The sequence below is a fragment of the Lissotriton helveticus genome, chromosome 3_1 (genome assembly GCF_964261635.1).
Source record: "Lissotriton helveticus chromosome 3_1, aLisHel1.1, whole genome shotgun sequence".
Taxonomy (NCBI): Eukaryota; Metazoa; Chordata; class Amphibia; order Caudata; family Salamandridae; genus Lissotriton; species Lissotriton helveticus.
In genome coordinates, this window is record NC_136061.1 from 294,695,759 (window position 1) to 294,718,214 (window position 22,456).

Below are 22,456 nucleotides of genomic sequence, written 5' to 3' on the forward strand. Positions count from 1 at the left end.
AGAGTGGGGGTCAGGACTGGTGGGGGCCAGTTACTGGGTACAGCAAATGGTCTGGAGAAACTCACAGAGGCGGCATGCCTTTGAAGCTTCCCCCTGCCCTTCCTGGGGGAGGAGACCTAGCAACTCGCCCAAGATGTGCATTGTTGCAGGCCCAGGAGAGCGGGGGGCTCTCCACCCAGGGGTCCAGCAACATGTCTGCTGTGTGGCAGCCTCTGCAGCCACTCAGCCCAGACGTGGATTGTAGGTTAGGGTTTCATGGGGCATCTCTAAGATGCCCTCTGGTGCATTTTACATTAAATCCCACACTGGCATCTGTGCAGGTTTAATGTGCTGTGAAGTTTGGTACCAAACTTGCCAGTCTTCAGTGTAGCCATTATGGTGCTGGGGAGTTCGTAATGACAACCTCCCAGCACCATATGCTCTTAATGGCATCACTGCACTTACAGTGCCAGGAATGGTCCTGGGTACTGTAGGGGCACAGGGCTCCTGCACCTGTGCCCACACCTCTGGCATAGGGCACCCAGCTAGAGGGGTGACTGAAGTATGCACAGGGATGTGTGCCATGTCGACTCTTTGTTTAGTTCTGTAGTTAGGCACTCAGCCTGCAAAGGCAGTGTGTGGGGGCCAGGGTACAGGGTCCCTGAGGGTGGCACAATAGGTGCTGCAGCCCCCAGCGGTCTTCTATGGTCACCATACCCTGGGTACCTAGGGTACCATTTACTAGGACCTGACCGGTGGCCAGAGATGCCAATTGGGTTTTTAGTTTCAACACAGTTTTAGGGAAGGAACACAGGCCCTGGGTACCTGGTTGGCAGGAACCCATGGCACACTCAGTCAAAGTACATCAGCAGTTCAGAAAAAAGTGGGGCATACCAATGCAAGAAAGATGGCACTTTCTCACACAGGGTGTCACTGCAGGCCCACTTCTTCCACTGGCAGGCGCACGAGAACACACGTAGCCACCGCAACCACTCTCCAATCTCTCTGCTCTCCGTTCAGGGATCAGCCGTCTTCTAGACACTCGGGCACAGGGCAAATATTATGCAATGCTTCAGATTGTAGAGTTCACAGGGACCGTGGTCCAGGCGCGCACCGTCCACCGATCCAGGGACCGACCAGGCTCGCACCAGACCCGGCCTTACTCTCATGTGCCCTCTCTTCTGCCACACTCCGCTGGGGCCGTCAACAGTAAGCGCTCTTTACCGAGCTGCCACCCAGCGCTCGTGCCACCCGGCCCGCACAATCACCACCACAGCTTATGGGGTTCTTCGGGAGCAAAGGGAGTGCCAGGCCAGTAGTCCCTGCAGTATGTGCTGTGCCACGGTACAGTGTGACTAGGGAACCCGTTGCTCCCAGATCCCAGGACAGGCCAAGTCGCCGCACTCAGTGCACGTGTAATCTCAGCTGGTGGAGGGGGAGCCTTTTCCTTACACTACTAACCAGGCCCTCTACCGGGCAGGATCTACTCAGGCCCACGGGGGCACGGTAGTTCATACACAGCGGGGGGGACCTCCATCACAGCCTTCCCGTCTCGCTGGTTACGGCGTCTCAAATCATTTGGCTATCAAGCGTACTGCCAGCACTGCCTCAAAGCGTCCTCTGTCTGCCGACCTATGGACGAGGCATGTCCCACTAGGCCGCGCAGCACTCAAGGTCCGCTTACCACACTCCTCCGTCCCGCAGGCGGTCCAGACCGGAGCTCGGTGTTTCAGCTGCTCCCAGGCCAACAGGTATCACCCCAGCGCTCTGCAGCGGGGGAAACGAGCGCGACCAGCCTCCTCACACTACACAGGCCCCGGAGCTCCACCGGCGCAGCCCGCCCCAACCTCTGGGCAAGGCCACTCGCTCCCCGCGTGCTAGTGGCAGGAAGTCCCAAAATGGCGCTGGCTCAGTCCATTGCACACGAGCGGCAATGCAAGCCGTGTCGCTGCCTCTTTTCACCGGGCAGCTTGCGGTTGGGCACCTCACTTGCCTGCGCCCCCGTTCGTCTCAGCCGGCAGCCCCATCAGGCTGCGTCGTCAGCTATGGGACCTCCGTCTGAGCCGCACCTCCAAGCCGGCTTGATAGGCCGCAGCCCCTCGCCGCCGCCGAGGTCCGCTGAAAGAAGGCTTCAGCTGGGGAGACTCGTTCCGCCAATGCAGGACAGGGCGACGGAGCCACACAGACTCCAGGGACGGGCGGATGGCACAAGAGGTGGGTGATTAGACAAGGCTAAAGCTTGGCGGCGCCGGAGGGACAGGATTCCACGTCCTATCTCGCTGCCATCTTAGCCAGCCCCCTCCACCCATATATTTTAGTGTACTGTAAGCGCTCTATCATTTCCTCCCACTCTTATGACTAGTGTCCAGCTTTTGTTAGTAGGACGTCCAAAGCAAGTCGATTTTGAAGAACCATAGCCCTGATTGAGACCATCTCGCCATTAACGAGTAATACAATTTGGGCCGTATTCACAGAGAGTTTATCCACCATTGTTCCCAGCTTTCTAATTTTCACATCATTCACAATTACACCCATACATGGTATCATGGCTCCAAAAACAATTTCTCCAGCACTTGCACCAAGTTTTCCTCTGCAAACGCTTTTTCCTTCCAAGGGCCATAAATTATCTACATGGAAGATTTTGGGAAATACCCTTGCTAAGTAACATGTACCATAACAATTCTTGGGCAATTTCACATAAGCACTTTTCCCACACACAAAATACACATTTAGTACTATGGTTAATTTATCCAATAATGCTTTTCTTATTGCCTCCTCAATTAAGAAAATGTGTTCACAATCACTCTTACCCACGGATATTTTGTCATAATAAGTTGATGGGTGTCTAATGCATACCTTTCCTTTTTGCTGGAAGTCTTAGGCTATTGGACCAGAACTTCCCTTTGCCTTATGATCTAATTCTTCCAGTGTCCATGGAATAACTTTATGCTTTGGGTCTAGTCTAAATAAGGTCTGTCTATGTCGATCTTCTATCTGATCCACAAATTTCTTTTCAATATCAGTCAACATGCAAGTCAAATTGTGTCTATGAGCATATGATGTAGCTAACGTAGACATGCCCTCTACCTCCTTGTAGTAATCATACTTATTCATGTACTTTAGGACGGGGACTTCTGAGAGTATGTAATGACCCGATATTTGTCAACAACAGGTCATGTAGACATATCCACCCTTGGGACCCAAAAAGATGACAATACTACACTCTACAATACCTACCCAAGACTGGAATAATAACACTATCTAAAACATAGCCCTTGCCGAGAGGAATCGCACACTATAAAAATCCTCCGAGCGACAGGCGCTGCGCGTGAGGCAATTGATCACTCCTCTCCGCTACACTCTCCGCTACAGAATACTCACCTAGGAAGAACCACATACACCCAACACACACACAATACCTCTCACAACAAGGCTCGGGTGGAAGAAATAGAATTTACACTCCCTGGTTAGGAGTAGAACACCTTTCCAATACACAATTACCTGCTAGAAGAGAAACTTACCATCCTTCTGAACATAAGCACTTGGTTAAGAAGAATCCACACTTCCCGTACCAGGGAAAACAGACAAATAAGTATTTGTTCTGGGGTATTTATTTATACATGATACACGGTAGGCCAAACTGTACTATTTGTAGCCAATAATAAACTAACAATTATATGATCACTAAATGCAATCAGAAAAACATATATAGAAATATGTATATAAGAATGATACCTGAAAACAGAAGAAGATAGTTAGGCAAGAACAGTAGGAATATAAGAATTAGTGGAACACCTCACCAACTGTCTGTTCATCCTGCTTTCACATTGCCAGAGGGGTACCCGTTTCTCCGGCTGAATCAGGAGACAGGGTGACACCATACGCCCCATCAACACAGTTGCATGTCTGCCCTGTGTTGAGCTACCAACGAGCAAAGCCCAGACACCTCCTTTAGTACCAGTGGAAATGTAAGACGAAGCTCCTGGTGAGCCTCGCCCCCTCGTTCTCATGAGAGCCAGCACCAGCCTGCTCCAAGGCCACAGCTTCAGCTGGCCAGGCGTCTGTTATGACTACAGAGCAGAGCAAGCACATACCTTTGACAAAAACCAATCCTTTCTAGTTTAAGAAGGGTGAACAACAAGTGAAAAGGAAAACATGGCTTCTCACCTAATGAAGCTCAGAAAATGGCGACAGCTCAGAAAATGGAGTCGCTAAGCATAGGCCACTATTCCCGCAAAAAGGCAAAATTAGTATGCAAGATGACATGAGATCATGCCAAAGCCAATAGGCAAGCACTGCCATTAAGCAGGATAAAGTCAGAAACGGAAAGGGACATAATCAAACTCTACTATGTAGCTTATTCTTACTAGGCAGGCCTACACATCACTATATTATGTGATAATATAAATTGCAAAGCAAGATGACATGAGAGCATGTCAAAGGCAATAGTCAGCACTGCCGTTAAGCATGCCAAAGTCAGAAACAGCTTACTAGGCCGGCCCACACATCACTATATTAGGCCATAATATGCTAAATAAGGCTGAGAAGCTGATGGGCGACGGTCATTACCAAGCTATTTATCAGAAAAATAGCACATTCATTACAGAGTACCACATCATAATTTGAGAAATAGTACTCAAAATGGGTCTTACTATAAAACATGCTCAGCAACACACTAAGTTGAGTGATGATATTGGATGCCCTCTTCGACTGATGCTGGCAATTGCATACACACATATAACCTTTCGCTTCCATTCGGTACACATATTCATACAATATACGAGTATATGCATTCAGTGTAAAATCTCCTTTTGACAAATCTACGTATAGCATCCGACTAGTTTCCCTAATCATATCTCTATCCTTGGCTGATGCTCCCTCTTTTATGTCTGTGGTAGATGGGGTTGGTGTCATTTCATTCTTTTCAGTATCGTGAGACCCAACCAGAGACGTAACAATCACCACAGCTATGACAATAAGCACCACAATAATAAGGGTACCAATTCTGCATTTCTGCTTGCGTCCTGACTTCTCTGACTCCATTTTGAATCACTGTTTTGAAACGTAACTGAATTCAACAAAGACTTTGGTCTTCTTTACTCTGCTTATTTTGGTTATTTACAATGTCTTATTTTCCTCTCTCCATTCGATTTTTGCAATGTTCAGTTCAACAATATGAAACCTATTGAAGAGACGTAGTCGGCCTTAACCCTCAATTCTTCTCTCTATTGAAAGTCCCTAATTTTAAATCTTCTTCCTCTTGGGGCTAGGTTATCTTTTTTCTAAGGATAGTAAGATTTCTTTCACAGTTCAGTCTTCATCATTTATGATATTTGAGCCAAACATAGCAAGAACAAGCTGTAATATTTCAGCAAAAATTTCTCCTATTTCATGTGCGGATGGCTGTCGACCAAAAGTAGGAGAAGCAACTTGGTTGAGGATCAAAAAGCGTAACCCACTCAGCCATGGTGGATCGGGGACTGTCAGAGTCAGGATTCCGAAGGCATCAATTCCAGGCACTATTAACTGAAGGTCAGAGTGCTCTCTCCGCGACTCACTGTGCTGTTCCCCAACCTCCCTGATCTCTGCAGTCTCTGCATCTGCAGCCAAGTACGTCCACTGAGGAGATGCGTACTTTCGAGACGGTACTCTCCCTCTTCTGGATCGTCTTCGACCATCCGGTCTTTCTTCGGTTTTACTTTGATCGGATTCAGATGTTTCAGGAATCGGAGCGATATCTTTCTCACATGCAAGCCTTAAATTCAGCCTTTCTTTCTTTGTTGACCACTTCACTGTTGCAGCATCTGCTCTCCGCTCTTCCTCTGCATCTGATCCTTCTGCACCAGGCTGTTCACTCTGCTCTGGTTCAAAGTTTACTTCCACAATATCACCTATCTCTGAGTCTTAATTCACTTCGGGAGCCGTTTGATTTATTCTTTCTTGCTCGGCTGATTGTTACGTCTCATTGAGAGTTCTCATGATCCGGCTTGTTCTTTCTGTTTATATTGCACTCTCGATTGCACTTCTTGGCACAAAAGGAGTCGTGTCCTCTACAGGTTCTGGAACTCTGCGAGTATGTGAAGCGGGAATCCAGTTTGGCAATCCTCCACACTTCATCGCGGTACTTGTGACCAAAAGCACATGGTATGGTCCTCGCCAGCGAGAATCACGGCAGCTCTTTCTCACGTGCTTTCGGACAAGCACCCAATCACCAGGGCTTAGATCATGCAGCAGGTCTCTTGAGGTGGATACAGTCGAAACCTCGACCTGGTGAGACATAGAATTAACCACATCAGCCAATTCATAACCAAATCATCTGTAATGCTTGTCAAGGCTGTAGTGGCACCATAGGTAGTCGCATAGCTCTTCCCATCAATGTTTCATGGGTAGAGAGCCCTGTCCTCCTATCAGGTGTACTACGCAGACTCATTAACACTAGTGGCAATGCATCAGGCCATTTCAATTAAGTTGACGAACATACCTTTGACACTCTCATCTTGATTGTGCCATTTATTTGTTCCACAAGACCAGAAGCCTCAGGCCTGTAGCTGCAATGCAATCTCTGGTCAATTTTCAAAGCTGCACACAATAATTTCATGAGTTCGCTATGGAAGTGTGTTCCTCTATCAGTCTCCACCGAGGTTGGAAATCCGGATCTCGATATCAGTTCCCTTAAGAGCAGTTTTGCGACTATGAGACTGTCACATCGTCTAGTTGGATACCCCTCAGCCCAACTTGAAAAGATACACACCACCACCAAGACATATCTCAACCCATTGCATCTTGGCATCTCAATAAAGTCCAACTGTATTTTATTGAAAGGACTTCCTGATCTTCCAATGTGACTCATCGCGTCCACAGTTTTTTCCCCACATTCATTTGTTGACATGTAACGCACCTGTGACAGACTGCTTCAGCATGCACATAGAATCGGGGGTTAAACCACATTTGCCTAAACACTCGCACCACAGCATCTCTTCCAAGATGAACTGCTCCGTGAATCTGGCTTGCCATTGGACTCAATAAACAGTTAGGTAATACTGCCCTTTCATCTGTTGATACCCAAATGCCATCATCTCTCTTTTCACAGCCTGCTCTGACTCATGATGCAGCTTCCTCCTCTGAGACCTCACCCTGCAGCCGCTTCACCTCATCCCATGTATCAGCCACAGCTAACATCATGCTGAGCTTGGTCTCTTCTGCGCTCTCTCCAACATATCCTCCATTGAAAATGCAAACATGTAGTGCACAAAAACGAGCTACTTCGTCAGCATAGTTATTACCCTTGGTGACAAAATCTTCTCCTTTCCCATATGCTGAACATTTCACTACTGCTATGGCTTTGGGTCTCTGTAAGGCCTACAGTAACTGACGTACATATTCCCCATTATGGATAGGGGATCCTGATGACGTTAAAAATCCCCTTTGAGACCATAAATGTCCAAAGTCGTGAACCACTCCAAATCCATATTGGCTGTCCGTATAGATAGTTACTCAAACTCCATTTGCGATGGTACAGGCATGTGTCAAAGCAATAATTTTGACCACCTGAGCAGAATATACTCAGTTCAAACAGGTAGCTTCAACCACCCCCAAAATGTTACATACAGCAAAAGCTTCATTGTCTCTTCAACATGAACCGTCAACAAACAGGATCAAATCAGATTCAGGCTGCGGTTCATCAACAATGTCAGGTCTGGGATTGGTAGATAGTTCAGTAACACCCGACAGTCATGCTATTCACAATCTTCTTCCTCTTGTGTGCCTGCGATGGGAACCCCGCTGTCTGAGCTACCTAGGAGTCCACATTTATCACAACCCGGCTGACCTCCTAGACGGCAATATTGGTCGGTGTATCCGTGCCCTACAGAGTTGTATATCCTTCTGGGCCACCTTGCCCCTTTCGATGGCCGGCCGAGTGGCACTCCTGAAAATGATTGTCCTGCCGAGACTGCTCTACTTTTTCCGGACCCTCCCCGTATGGATACCAGGGTCGACCTTTAAACACCTGAAAACTATATTGGTGTCCTTCCTGTGGGGTACGGGTAGGCGTAGGATTGCGCTGGCGACACTAACCCGCCCTAGAGACGAGGGGGGACTAGCAGTCCCGGATTTTGAGTTGTACTACTTAGCGGGACAGCTGCAGTGCTTTACGCAGGAGGTGGCGAGAGTCTATCGGGGACCGGAGCAGGACAGGGAAGGGGGTACCCCTCGCCATGTCCTGGCGTATATCACTCTCCAACAGAAGTTGTTCCTGAGGGGACTCTCTCAGGAGGAGCGGACGTTCCGACAATGCTGGAATCGTGCACAGAAGCGGGTCGGGCCTGGTCGCCCGTATGCCCCTGAAATCCCATTAGGCATGGTGACGGCACTACCGCATGGCGGAGACTGGTCGGGGTTACGCCTTTGGGAAGAAGCAGGGCTCCAGATGCTGGGCGATTTATACGAGGACGGAGTGCTATCCCCATACCAGACTCTACAAGAGCGGTACGACCTCCCCAGAGGTGACTACTTATTGCACGCAGCGGTGGTGAGAGCCATGCAGAGGCACTGGGGAGGAGGACTGTCGGAACCCACGACTTCACTAGCATGCCAATACACGATGATGGCGGCGGGTACGTTTAAAGCTGTCACATGCCTCTACCGCAGAATGCTCTCCGAAACACTGCTGCCTCTTACGCCGCTTAAAACTAAATGGGAAGAGGACCTGCAATTAGACATCCCGGACACGACATGGGCACAGCTAGTGGGTAGAGCTAGGAAGAGCACCAGGAATGCGCGTTTTCAGCTAATACATTTATACATCCTCCACAGGGCCTACCTCACCCCGCAAAAAATCACTGCATACTTTCACGTGGCTGACGCGGCTTGCCCTAGATGCGACCACATAGGAGCTGACTTAGTACATATGCTGAGAGGGTGTCCCGCGCTCCAGGATTACTGGACCACCATAGGGGAGACTTTGAACGCGATCACAGACAGGGAGCTACTCTATGACAGTGCAGTCACTATTCTACACTGGTTCCCCCACACTAAAAAAAACAAGGTATCCAGTAAATTCATAAACATGGGCTTACTCCTTGCCAAAAGAGAATTGACTAAAACCTGGAAATCAAGGGTGGGACCAACACACAGGAGGTGGCTGCACGAATTCTTAAAATGGGCCACTGCGGAGAGCACAATCCGTTACCAATTGGCCCGCCGTAACTCGGATGATAAGGCGCGGGATGCGGCGATGGCATGGGAAATACTAGTACAAGCTCTCAGAGATAGCACACTGGAGGAGGAGGAGATAGAGGAGGGGGGTACGGATCGGCCCCAACCACAATAAATGGACCTACGACACTACCAGGGATACCACACACGCAGTATAACACGAATGATCCGGATTCCCAGACCAAGAGTGATTACAGTTGCACCATATGCAGGCGCTGGCACCAGGGGGGGTGGGGGGGATGGGAGTTGTAGGTTAAGGAGGGGGGCAATTGCGACATATCCATCGCTACACTAGTACGTCAGGGCTACTTCACCCACGGAGGACAAAAAAAATAAAAGCAGACACCACAGCACACTGACCGTTGTTGGGGATGATCGCAGTATCTTACGTGTTAACCTATTTAGAGCATTAGCGCCGCCCTGCCTCCGGGATGAGGGCTAAATGGCTGTGTTTTCCCACGTTTTAACTGATGCTCAGAAATCGGTGCTTCTGTACCCTCTAATGATGATGATGACCCCTGTTTGCATATATGTTACTCTGCAATAAAAATTGTTTGACAAAAAAAAAATAAATACACCACAAGCGGGTGACCCATTACTATGCTTTCATATCTCTTAATGCTGACACCTGTTGCAGCTACGTATTTGAGACATCCGGGCAATGCAAAAGCTACAGGATCTAATGTAGGCAAAAAGTAAGCCACTGGTCTACGGGTACCTCCATGTATCTGTACAAGGGCTGCTAAGTCACATCCTTCTCTCACACAGCAGAGGAGCGAAAGCACTTTATTGTAATCCGGCATTCCCAGAGCCGGAGTGCGACATAGGCTCTCTCTCAGCTCATGGAAGGCTATCAAGCAGTCGTTGTCACATTGTACCAGATCACTAATGTCCTTTTGAGTCAACCTCAAAAGTGGCTTTGCTTGCAAGCAAAAGTTTGGGATCCACTGTCGACAATAGCTGACCATTCCCAAAAGCATGCAACTTCTTTTTGTGTTTTGAGTTCCCATTTGCAGAATCATCTCTACGCCATGTGGTGACACCCTTCATTTTCCCTTTTCAATTCGATGACCCAGATACTGCACTTCTGTTTGACAATACTGAAGGTTATTTGGGGACACCTTGTGTCCATTCTCTGCCAAATGATTGAGTAAAGCCACTGTATCGATTCTGCAAGTATTTTTGGTCTTTGACACGACCAATAGGTCATCAATATATTGGACCAAGACTGAGTTTTGGGGCATCACCAGCCCTTCAAGATTCTTTTTCAAACACTGGCTAAAGATTGAGGGACTTTCAGTATACCCTTTAAGGATCCTACACCATGTTAACACAAGGTCGTCCATCCTAAACGCAAAAATATATTGCCTATCTTCATGCAATGGTATGGAGAAAAATGCTTGGCCAAAATCGATGACTGTGAACCATTCAGATTCACATGGTATCTGAAATAGTATAACAGCTGGATTCGGTACCACTGGACAACATGGGATCATGATTTCATTGACCCTGCGCAAATCCTGCACTATTCTGTAATTACGGCTAGGCTTCTGTAATCCCATTATAGGTGAATTACAGGGACTTCCTCTTATCTCTTTCAAGATGCCTTGTGCAACCATGGACTCAATTACAGATCGTATTCCAGCCATAGTTTCTGGAGTCAATTTATACTGTGGGATATGTGGGAATTCGGCATTAGGTTTGACCTGCATCTTCACAGGTTCCACCCCTCAAATCAATCCTATCTCCTCACCCGTGAAATCCCATAACTTTGGAGAAACTGAATCTCTCAAATCATACGATAAGTCCTCGATTGTGAGAACCACAAACAGTTCTGCAAACAAACTCATATTGGCCATTTTAAAATCAGCATCGTCATCATAGGTCTGCAACGCCACACCCCTCGGAGTACATGATATGGTACAATTTAATTTGCACAAAAGATCTCATCCTAATAGACAGACTGGGGTGGAATCACACACCACAAATTGGTGTTTATCCTGGTATGGCCCTATTTTCACAGGTAATTCATGTGTCAATGGGTTAGTCTTTTTCAAATTAGTCACTCCTACCACTTGGATCAACTTTCCTGACAGGGTTTATTCTGAGACTACTTCGGTCCGTACTGTGGAGCGCGCAGCTCCAGTATCTAACAAAAAGGTAAGAGGATGTCCATTCACCTTTGCATTTACAAATGGTCCACTTTGTACCAATTCTAAGGCAACACCCAAAGTGCACTCTCCCTGCTCCCCTTCTGATATTCATGAGGGTCTTGTATTTGATCTAATCTGTCTTTTATCTTAAAATAAGGCATTTGACAATATGTTTGATTACTCATGGGTATTCTTGGAAGCTGTGAAATCTGCATCTGGGACTCACAACTACCTCCATACATGGATCTAGGTCTTGTCACAGTATTCACCCCTTCTGACATTTGTCCCTCTCCCTCATATTGCAATTGATTTGCTGGATTTAATCTACACTTGCGCTTCCAATGCCCACTTTTTTGACAATAGTGACAAGCTGTCACACGTTTTTGATTTGCCACCCACTCAGCTCCCATACCAACATCTGTACCCCTTCCTCTACCCTGTCCAGGTTGAGATACCGTTTGCTGGATCATTCCCCTACCATTTCCTTGTCCCCGACCTATCGCTCTTCCAACCCAACCCAATCAGGCCATTCGGCATTTCTCAACTGGACCAACATTAACTTTTCCTTTGTCTTCTTCTGTGCTGTCTCTACCTGTACACCGCAATATTTTGCATATTGCAAAATGTATCCAACAGATTTATTCTGCCAACATATTAAGTGGTGCTGTATCATCAGACTGATATCAGATCTCAACCCTAACACAAATTTAGAAACAAACTGTCCCATATCTTTTGGCTCAACGGTGTCTAATCCACTATGTTATTTAAATGCTACTAAAAGACTCTCATAATAATCATGTACTTATTCTTTAGGATCCTGAGTAGTACGAAAAAATTTAAGCCAATTGACAGTCTGCGGGCCACTTTAGACTGCAACCATGTAATCACTTGTTCATATTTCCTCATTACCTCAGCTGAAGGACCATTAGTCACCAAATATCTAGCTGGTTCTGCAGCAGGCCAATCGACGGCCACCTTACATGCCCTCCATAGATCACCAGGAACCACTATATCAAACAAGGTATTCAAATCAATCCATAACACCTTTGAAATCTTAACAAACCGATCAATCTGTTCATACCAGTAGGCAGGTTTTTCCCTCAGCCGAGAAAAATAGTTAATGAATGATGCCAAATCACCCTTGTTTCATGGCACATGTACATATCCTCCATTATGTACTTATTTATTTTATTTTAGTGTCTCTTCTATAGCACACAGCTACCCCAACGGGGTGTCCCGGCGCTCTAGCAGGTGAAATAATTCTAGCTCCAGAGGATTTAGCAAAAGAGGTGGGTTTTCAAAGCCCTACGAAAGGGGAGTTCCTCCTGAATTAAGCGAATCGACTGTAGGAGTTTATTCCAATAAGATGCAGCGCAGATTTGGAAGGTTTTTCCTCCTGATCGCGTCTTTTTAAATCTCGGGATGGTGAGAAGGTTTTTAGAACCTGACTGCAAAGATCTGATATTTTTGTAAGGGCGGAGGCAGGTAGAGAGATATACTGAGCCCTTCCCTTGAATTGCCCTATGAGCCAGTATGAGTGCCTTAAATTCAGCCCGTTTCTGTATTGGGAGCCTATGGAGAGAGCGGCGATGAGGAGATATGTGTTCTCGAAGAGAAATCCCGCACACTAATCGGACTGCGGCATTCTGTACAGTTTGAAGCCGATGGCAGAGATCTGCGGCAAGTCCAACATATAAGCCATTGGCATAATCCAAGTGCGATGTAATTAATGCTTGGACTATTGTTTTCCTTGTATTACTGGGTAGAAAGTTAATGAGTTTTTTTACCATACTTATTTTAGAAAAACAGGCGGCAGATACCGTTTGGACTTGAGTGTGAAAGGAGAGAGCAGAGTCCCACCTGACTCCGAGATTCTTTACGGAATCTTTGGGGATGGGGGGTGAGCTTAAATCATGTGGCCACCACAAGTTGGAATCTAGCGGGGACTATTGGTGGAAAAAAAAGGACCTCCATCTTTCCCGCGTTAAGTCGGAGACAGTTGTTATCCATCCAACTTGCAACTTTACGCAAACAATCTTTTAAAGGGTCAAATGTAGTGTCTGAGATGTCTTCATATGAAAAGAGCAGTTGGATGTCATCCGCATATGAGGTGGCTTTGATTCCCAACTGGGCGATCAGCTCGGCCAAAGGAGAAAAATAGACATTGAAAAGAAGGGGACTCAAGGAAGAGCCATGAGGGACTCCCCACTTGTGCGGTCGACTGTCGGAGGTGAAAGGGGGGGTAAACACTGCCTGGGTGCGATTGGACAAGAAGGATGACACCCATTTCAAGGCCTGGCCTTGGATACCTATTGAGTGAAGGCGGTTGAGGAGAACAGAGTGAGAGACGGTGTCGAATGCTGCTGATAAGTCCAGCAGCACCAACACCGCCCTCGCCCCTGTATCTAATTTCCATCGGACAGCGTCTGCCATCTCAATCAGAGCCGATTCCGTGCTGTGGCCCTGTCTGAATCCATGCTGTGAGTAATGGAGTGACCCTTGAGCTTCCAGGAAATTCGCTAGCTGCTGTTGTACCAGTTTTTCTAGTACCTTCGCGGGTGCTGGCAACAAAGAAATGGGCCTGTAATTAGCTGGCTCATTAGGATCGGCGTCTGCCTTTTTCAGGATAGGGATAATACGCGCGTGTTTCCACGAGTCCGGAAAGACGCCAGTACTCAAGGAGTCATTCCAAATACTATTCAGAGCTGGATTGAGTATTGGAGCCAGGGATTTATATTGTTTGGCCGGCCAAGGGTCTGTTGGCGAGCCAGATCTACAGCTAGAAAGTTCGACCAGTGAAAGATCAAGGGGTATTTTAGCGAACTCTGAGAAAATCTGAGAAGGAACAGAACGGGATTGTATATAGACCATGGGGTCATCAGCAGTATTGGTTGATTTTTTGCAGGGAAAAGAGTCGTAAATAATAGCTATTTTTCCTCAAAAAAGTCTGACAAACGGTTGCAAAATAATTGAGATACCTGGGACTGGCGTTTAAGGGCTGAGGGAAATTTCCTGCTGCTCCCATCGGTCCACCCGGAGGCGGAGTATCTCCTACTGCTTTCTTGGTGCTTTTCTTTTTCGACCACCTTTCTTCCCATTAACTAATTCTTTCCATGGTCGTATTGCTATGACCAAATCTCTAACTTGTGCTTTTAATCCTGTCGTTCATTTTTTCTCTGAATCTTGATTAGTATAATTCAATCTGCAGCTCCCCTGCATCAATTTTGTTTTGGTTAAATCTACCCTTATACCGTTTTGCCAACTGTACTAGTGCTTCATGAGCTCGCTTTGCTTTCTTAGTGACATCCTTAGCTACGAATAACAATTCACTTGGCTCATATGTTTTAATCCTTTCCAATGGCAAATTCCCTTGTATCACTTCATCTATTTCAACTTTCAATCTGACCACATCTAACAATGGTGCTTTCATTGCTACTTGTATGAATCTCTGACCCTTCTCACTTCCTGTTTCTTCCCTGCCACAACTTTGAGCTCTCCTTGGAACTGCGCCCTCCTCCATTCTCAATGCTGGATGACTTTCCCTCTCGCAACTTCGACTTCTCAAATGATTTCCTTCACACAAACCCTGTGATTCAAATAGTACTCTGGGTGCCTCACGTCTAATTTTCTCTAGTTCTTCTTTTGACATCATTGACTCCCTCACTGGTGGAACCCACATTCTAAGGTCTGACCTAGAATTTGCCAAAGCTCCTGTTTGTCTTTGTTCTGACCCACTGTCCATCCTTGATGGATCAGCAGTGGCTGGCAATGGAGTGCTAGCTTCCACTGGCCTCTGAGCCATACCTGTTCCACTCATTGTAAGACTACCTCCTGACATAGTCTCTTCCCCTTCTCTGGTCTGTTGCTGTTGACTTTCACTTGCCCTATCATTCGGGTTATAGTTCGAAACCACAGGTCCAATTGTAACTGGTACAGTAAGAGAGTCTGGTAACTGCATGGCACATGTACTTCCATTGTGCTCAGGATCGGCATAGCCTGGCCCTCCAGAACCCCCTGGAATTCATATTCCCACTGCCATTCTTCCTCTTACTCCTGGTGTCTGCGCCTCTGAACCTGTTCGACCCACTCCAAAGGCTTTTCCAGGGTGTTGCGTTCTCTCCAGCTCCGATCTGGAGTCACTAGGTGGAGGACGTTCTGCTAACAACCTCTCTAGAAAGCTATCATCTTTATCACTGTCCTCCTCTGTCTTACTCTGTCTTTCAGACCCTACTTTTAGCAACCTGAATAGATATAAGCGTTCTCCCTTTCTAGTGTCAACTCCCCACCTCTTCAATTGTGCATCAAACCTAGCATCCTGATATGCCTTCATTGCTTTCTTCAATCTTCCCTGTGAAGCGTCTCTCCTCTTCGTCATTGCTGCTCTCATCCATGCATCTAATGCCTCAAATTGTGTTGGTCTAGGCAGAGGCTTCAGAGAAGACATCACTCCTCTCAGCTAGTATAACACCTCCATCGAAATAACCCAAAATGAGGGTAAGCCAATTCTCCCTCTTTCTCTGTAATTGTGTGCCAAATTTGCAGCCCCACTATAGTATGGAGTCCTACATTTGTTGCCATATAATGTGCCAGAGTATACTCTGGTGGAGCTTCTTCTCCTCCCCAAGTTACCACGTCTGTGTTGCCTCTACACATATCACGCAACACCTTAAAACATCTCATTATGAAAATCAATTAATTGCAATCCAGAATTCAATATTTTGCTTTGGACGAACTGCTATAAATCCCAGCGCGGCTTTACAGCACCCGACCAATCCCAGCGCGGCTCGCACTGACGTCACAACTCCCGCCTTGCAGCGGCTCACCCTCCTTTACAATTTCACTTCGTACATTCGCACACACATCCGTACACAAGTAACTGTATAACCAAAAGTTTTAACCATGTAATGGCTTCCTACTACAGCCACAATAACTTACAGTCACATAAACAAGTAATTGTCCGTCCGCCAAAAGATCAATAGAACATTCTCACAAGAACATGCGCTGTGACCCCCGACCTGCGTTGGTCATCCAATCGCTGTCGTCTACCCCCGGTACCTGAGGATTTCCATGTTATTCTTCATTCACACAAAGTTCCCTATTACAAGTAGATTGCCGATAGCGCTTTACGAAACCCACAGTTTTAATCGGACAATCACATATACAAACTACCCCGGGATCTTGGTCCGCTCACCAAAACTTCCTGATCCGCACGTGTCCAGTCCAGTAAATCGACTAACCCACAATCACACGACATGCATTCTCACTCCGCAAGGCAACACCCTAGAATTAATTCATCACCGCAATCTAACACACCACACAGTTTCATACTCACGCTCCCACTGTTTCCGCCGCAGCATCATCTCCCACCGACCTCAATCAATCGTCGTTTTCCGCCGTCGTCCACGCCAACTCCAGAGCCAAATTTTCCTTCACTTTTACTCTAAATCCCTCATTTCCCCTCACTTTAGAGGCAAACCATCCTCTGCTACCAGTTGATCAGGCTAAATTTAGCCCTTGCCTTCCCTTCCAAATTTAGCGCTGATGGTCTTTTATTTGCCTGCTGAAAGTGGTTGAGGGGAGTAAACACTTCAAAATTATACTTACAAGTTAGTCATGTTCCAAAGACCACAGACTCCGAATTCTAATTTATGGATTTTATAAGGCCCCAAATAATTGGATATACACACATCTGAGAATTAGCGAATATAGGTACATAAAAATCAATAAAGCCAAATCTTCACATATAATTAATTCTGCATAGAAGGCCCATAGTAATAAATTCAAGAAGCAAGATAACCCCAAGATGGAGGCGGAATCTAAATCCTTTTTCATTAGGAAGGAAAGCATAAATTATCTTTCCCTACTTTACTCTCATTGGTAATATTCCTGGCTGCTTCCCCCTATCTCAATTCCCAAAGGTGACAGACTTCCTGAGAAGTACTCACGTCAAATGGGTCAAGATAGCTTACGGCTATAGAGCTCGCTCTTAGGATGCTCCTTCTACTCCGAAAATCTAGAAGTCTGATTTCTCTGTCCCTGCGCATAATACAAAAAGGACAAACTCAGCCCCCTCCTAAAAGTATCACATGACGAATTATTTCACTTTCAATGGTCTGCAGAAATGTTTCCATTGCTTCTTTAATTGACTGCTTCTTTTCTCTGAGTGGCTTTGGGGGTGCAGATAGGCCAGCCACAGAAGGTATCCTCCCTTCCTGCTTCTCAGACTCTTCAAAGACATTCCGGTTATCTCCTTAAACTAAGAATAACGAGGGCAAATTCTTGTACCTGCAAAGGGATGAGAGCATACTGTTCTCGTTCATGCAAACAATTCATTTATTTCTTTTAGCTATCAAGGGTTTCAAAACTGTAAACAACCTGCAACTTCTGGGGCCTACCGTACAGGCAATTTAAATAACACACAATTACATCGATGTGAATATAATGTCATCCTGCATGTTATACATACAGAAATGATAGTGTTCCAATAAATATATAAAGCCTACTTGAAGAAACATGTTACAATTAGTTGCTTAAGATGTTGGATAAATGTATTTGAGACACATAATACACTGCACACAATACAAATATAGATGAATGCGTTTAAACCATGAGTATAATGCACCCTTATATTTTAGAGTGTTGTAAGCAAACACACGCGGTGCACAGACGTGTTTGCAGTAAAACAGGAGCTTATCGGGCTCAAGTTTCTTTAAAAATAGAAAGAAAAGGCACGAACTATAGTGTACATCTGACAGCTGTGACAGCGCTACAGATTTAAGACTTTTTATTCTCACCAAAGGATTACAGAATTAAAGAGTCCTTCGAAATTTGTTTTTAAGACCAGATGAGTCACTCAACATGAAGGCAATTGAAAACCTTCGTACATAATTGTTAAGGCATATGCCGTCTCGCCGGGTATCCTGCATTGACTAACCGGATTCTTTTAATAGATGAGAAGATAGGATTCAAATCAAGATATACGCATTGAATCTAAAAAATAGAAGGAATATTATTTATTAAAGTTCTGAAGAAGGTGGCATTATCTATTTGGCCCCACCGAAACGCGTTGATGCATAAATCTTTGTTAAATTTCAATTGCGACAAGAAATATAGAGGCCAGATTTTATTGCCCCTTGCCTTGTTTACAATCTTCTCGACTTCCTTCCAAAAAGTATTTGAGTTTTGTCACAATCATGTATTGTTTCTTATAGGATGTATGCATTGAAAAATGTGTCTGTCTTTTTTAATTAGAATGTACTTTATGATCTCTGTATGTTTTTATTATGTGTTTAACTCAATGATTTGATATTGTGATATTTTATTCTGAATTTTTATTAAATGTATAAAAACTTGTCTTTAATTATTGTTTCGTTGTATTCCTTATGGAGGTGTTCCAAGTATGATATATAACAGAGAGTGACAGTACTGATATTGAGTAGAGTGATTTGAAACTATTTAGTCCAAAAGGAATCTTTTTATTTGCTTGAGCGCTCTATCACTACCATCAGAGCTCATAAAGTATTTCTTCTTGAAATTTTAAATTTCTGCCTGTATCACAGCTTTTTTCGAGAAGAACATTTTTTTCTGCAGCAGACTGGCATGTCCATGGGTTTTGCGGTGGCGCCCGCGAATACTTTTATGGGTACATTTGAATCAGATTACATCTTTAGTGATCAAGAATGGAAAGACCATTTACTGTTGTACTGTTGGTATAGAGATGACATCTTCATTTTGTGGACAAGCAGTCAAGAAATACTTAAACAGAAAATCCAGCAATTGAACACGTATGATGATCAAATTCAGTTCGCACATAGCATCAGTGATACTACTATATAATTTCTGGATTTTGCAATTACTGTAGAGGGAATGGAAATTCACACTGAAGTATTCAGGAAGGAAACAGACATGAACAACGTGCTGTCGTATCAAAGTTTTCATCCTCAAAATCTCAGAAATAACTTACCATTTTCACAGTTTTTACGTATCAAACAGGTCTGTTCAAAAGAACTTACTTTGGAAAATAACCTATGCATTCAACAACAGAAATACATAGTTAGAGGCTATCCTCAAGAAATTTTGGAGAATGCAACAAAGCGCCTTGCCAAGTAAGATCGGAACGATTTGTTGAAACATAAACCAAAGGAAGTGACAGAGAGACAAGTGTTTGTCTCTAAATTTTCAACGGGCTCCCGGAAGATTAGGAGTATCATCAATCATCGATAGGAATTGTTTCAAAATGAAACAGATTTCAAGGATATCTTTAGACACAAACCTTTGTTCGCATATACCCGCTCAAGGAACTTAAAAGAGATTCTGATGGCTCCTCTAAAAACCATAATGCAAGACCACAAGGGAATGAAAAAGAGTCAAAATTGTGTACATTGTAACAACGTTATATGTGGAGCCAAGTTACATCATCCCCAAACAGGAGAGACCATCAAACTGTTTCATAATTCAGATTGCAATTCATGGAACCTAATCTATTGCATTAAATGTCCTTGTGGCAAGCTATACGTTGGAAAAACTCAACGAAAAATAAAAACACGCATATCAGAACATAAAAGTAAAATTAGGACCCTAAATAAAAACAGTTGTTTAGCCCCTCATTGGATAGAGGCTCGACATAGTATAGCCCAATTATAATTTTCAGTGATAGAAAGAGTAGCACAGATCCCATGAAAGGATCTAACTAGATCCTACCTTCAAAGGGAAATTTATTAGATCAGAAGGTTAGATACTCAAGATCCAAAAGGAATAAACGAAAAAATTGATTACACTTGCCTTTTATAATGGCAGCCATTTTTTATGTAAGCAAGCTGTTGTACTGCTTTTCAATGTTGAAACATATAATTATCTTCCCTGATTTATTTTTGGTTTTTAATTGATTTTTTGAGCACACCTACTTTTTTTCGTCTTCGTTTCACTGACACTGAGTATTGAAGAGATGTACTTTTGTTTCAGTAGAGTGGATGGTTGACAACTTTTTGATTTTTGGGGAGTGAAGAGCAGTTATGTTCGTTGAGGAGGTTGTTTTAACATATAAGGCAAATGAGGTCGATCTATTGGAGTACCCGGCATGATTTATCAGTAAGAATTAAGGTGAATGATCATTTACGTTCGTAACGCATAGCATTGGTGACTGTGGAAATTCTCTTAAAATGGCTCTCGTTTAGCACAGTACGGTGTAGTCCATCGTTAGTACCATTGGCATTAGTTTTTGTATACTCTCGGCCATTTACATGGTTAAAATGCGCCGATTACCGCAGAGGCGGATGTCGTATTTGGTACGACATCTGCCACAAAGGATTTACAATACGAACATGAGAGCAAACAGCAGGTGAGTCCAGTGTGTGTATTAGTTGCTACAGAGGTTTTCTGAAAGAATGCAGAGGTAGAGTGGTTGCACAGTGAGTTTTATTATTGTTTTGCAGAACGTAGCCACATGGCATTTGCCTTGACGAATTTACTACTTGAATGCGAGAGCAAGCAACAGGTGAGATCGGCGCGTGTATTAGTTGAGGTAGAGGCTTTTTTCACTGTAGTTGAGTTGCTGAAAAGTGCTTTTTTGTTTTGTAGAACACTGATACTCAGACTCTGTCTTAAGTGAGCAACATTTGCAGAATATTGAGAAAGGTGGGTAGTACCACGACCTTTTGGTGGTAGCTAATGAGGGAGGAACGGCGATCATTGACATTGATATTAAAGTGTCACCAGGTTTTCTCCGTTGTAGAGTCGGTAAACACAGTGTGAGAACTGTTCCAATCGTAAGTATAGATTAGTTGGTTTGTTGAACAGAATGTTGGTTGGAGTCAAAAACACTGGTGGAATCAGCAGAGTTAAGATGGGTTTTGGTTGTTTCCATGGCACATAATCCTAACACTATTTCTTTCTTCTTCCTTCTTTTTTGATTTATCACTTCATTTAATTTATTGTATTATATTCTGGAGATCCAGGGAAGTATTACGACGAATGTGTTGTTTAAGTCAAATTTGTATATACTAAGAATTAAGACCTTATTGCACAGAAGGATTGTTTTCTGCATTTATATGTCTCAAAATCTGTTTATGTTATTATTTATGTATTTTGTAGATTAAAGGCTCCCGAAGAAGGGCATATGCCCGAAACGGATTGTGCTTCAACGAAAGATTGGAATTAATCATGAAGTGTTTGTTTTTCAAATGATTTTGTACATAATCACAAAGAATTGAATTAAATATGCAAAGCTGATGTTAAGCTTTTAAGATTGAAATGGTTTATATAGTTTGAATCTGCTAGCGCAAGGTAAGACTGGGTTCACTAAAAGTGGTTGTATGTTTTCATATTTAGTTAAAATTAGGTAGTAACGACTTTCAGCAATTGTGCACAATGATCAAGTCCATGTAACTTGTGTAATGTTGGTCTGATTTAGGGCTCGGTTAAGACACATGTGCTACTGCTGTAGAACGCTATCCAAAAAAGTTTGCAGCGTTCTAAGAATGTATTTAAAAAATAGGAGTGCTTCTCTCATATATATATATATATATATATATATATTTTTTTTTTTTCTAGGTTACAAATGAAGACAAGGCAATACATAAGAGGGACTAACAAGCCTATTACCAAATCGGAATCCAACATTTGCACAGGACACTGACACAAGCCCATGGAAAATATGGGCGGAGCTTAAAGTCCATAATCAAATACAGCATGCCTCGCAGAGCAGCGCATGCGCTGCCCAGCCTTGATCTAAAAAGACCAGCTTGTCACTATTCCACTAGAGGTAGCAAGTAAGATCTCATTGAGAGAGAAGGATGGGGTAGGGCAACCACAGAAGGATACAACAGCACGTTTTCTGTGGGGAAAGAGTCCGGATCGCGAACCATTCCGCCAAAAGCTCCAGACAGTTTATGTGGAATTTCAGTTCCTATGGGGACGCTCTACCCCCATCTCCATTGGCCCACATCAGGCTCCCCAGCCCCACTGATTGGCATCCGATTCTATCACTACCTCTGGAGTCGATGCAAAAATGGCCTTGCCATTCCAAGCATCCATGTGTTCCAACCCCCAGGATATTTCTGTGCTGGCTTCCGAGAAAAGAGGATTTGCTCCAAATAACTCAGACCCTTGCG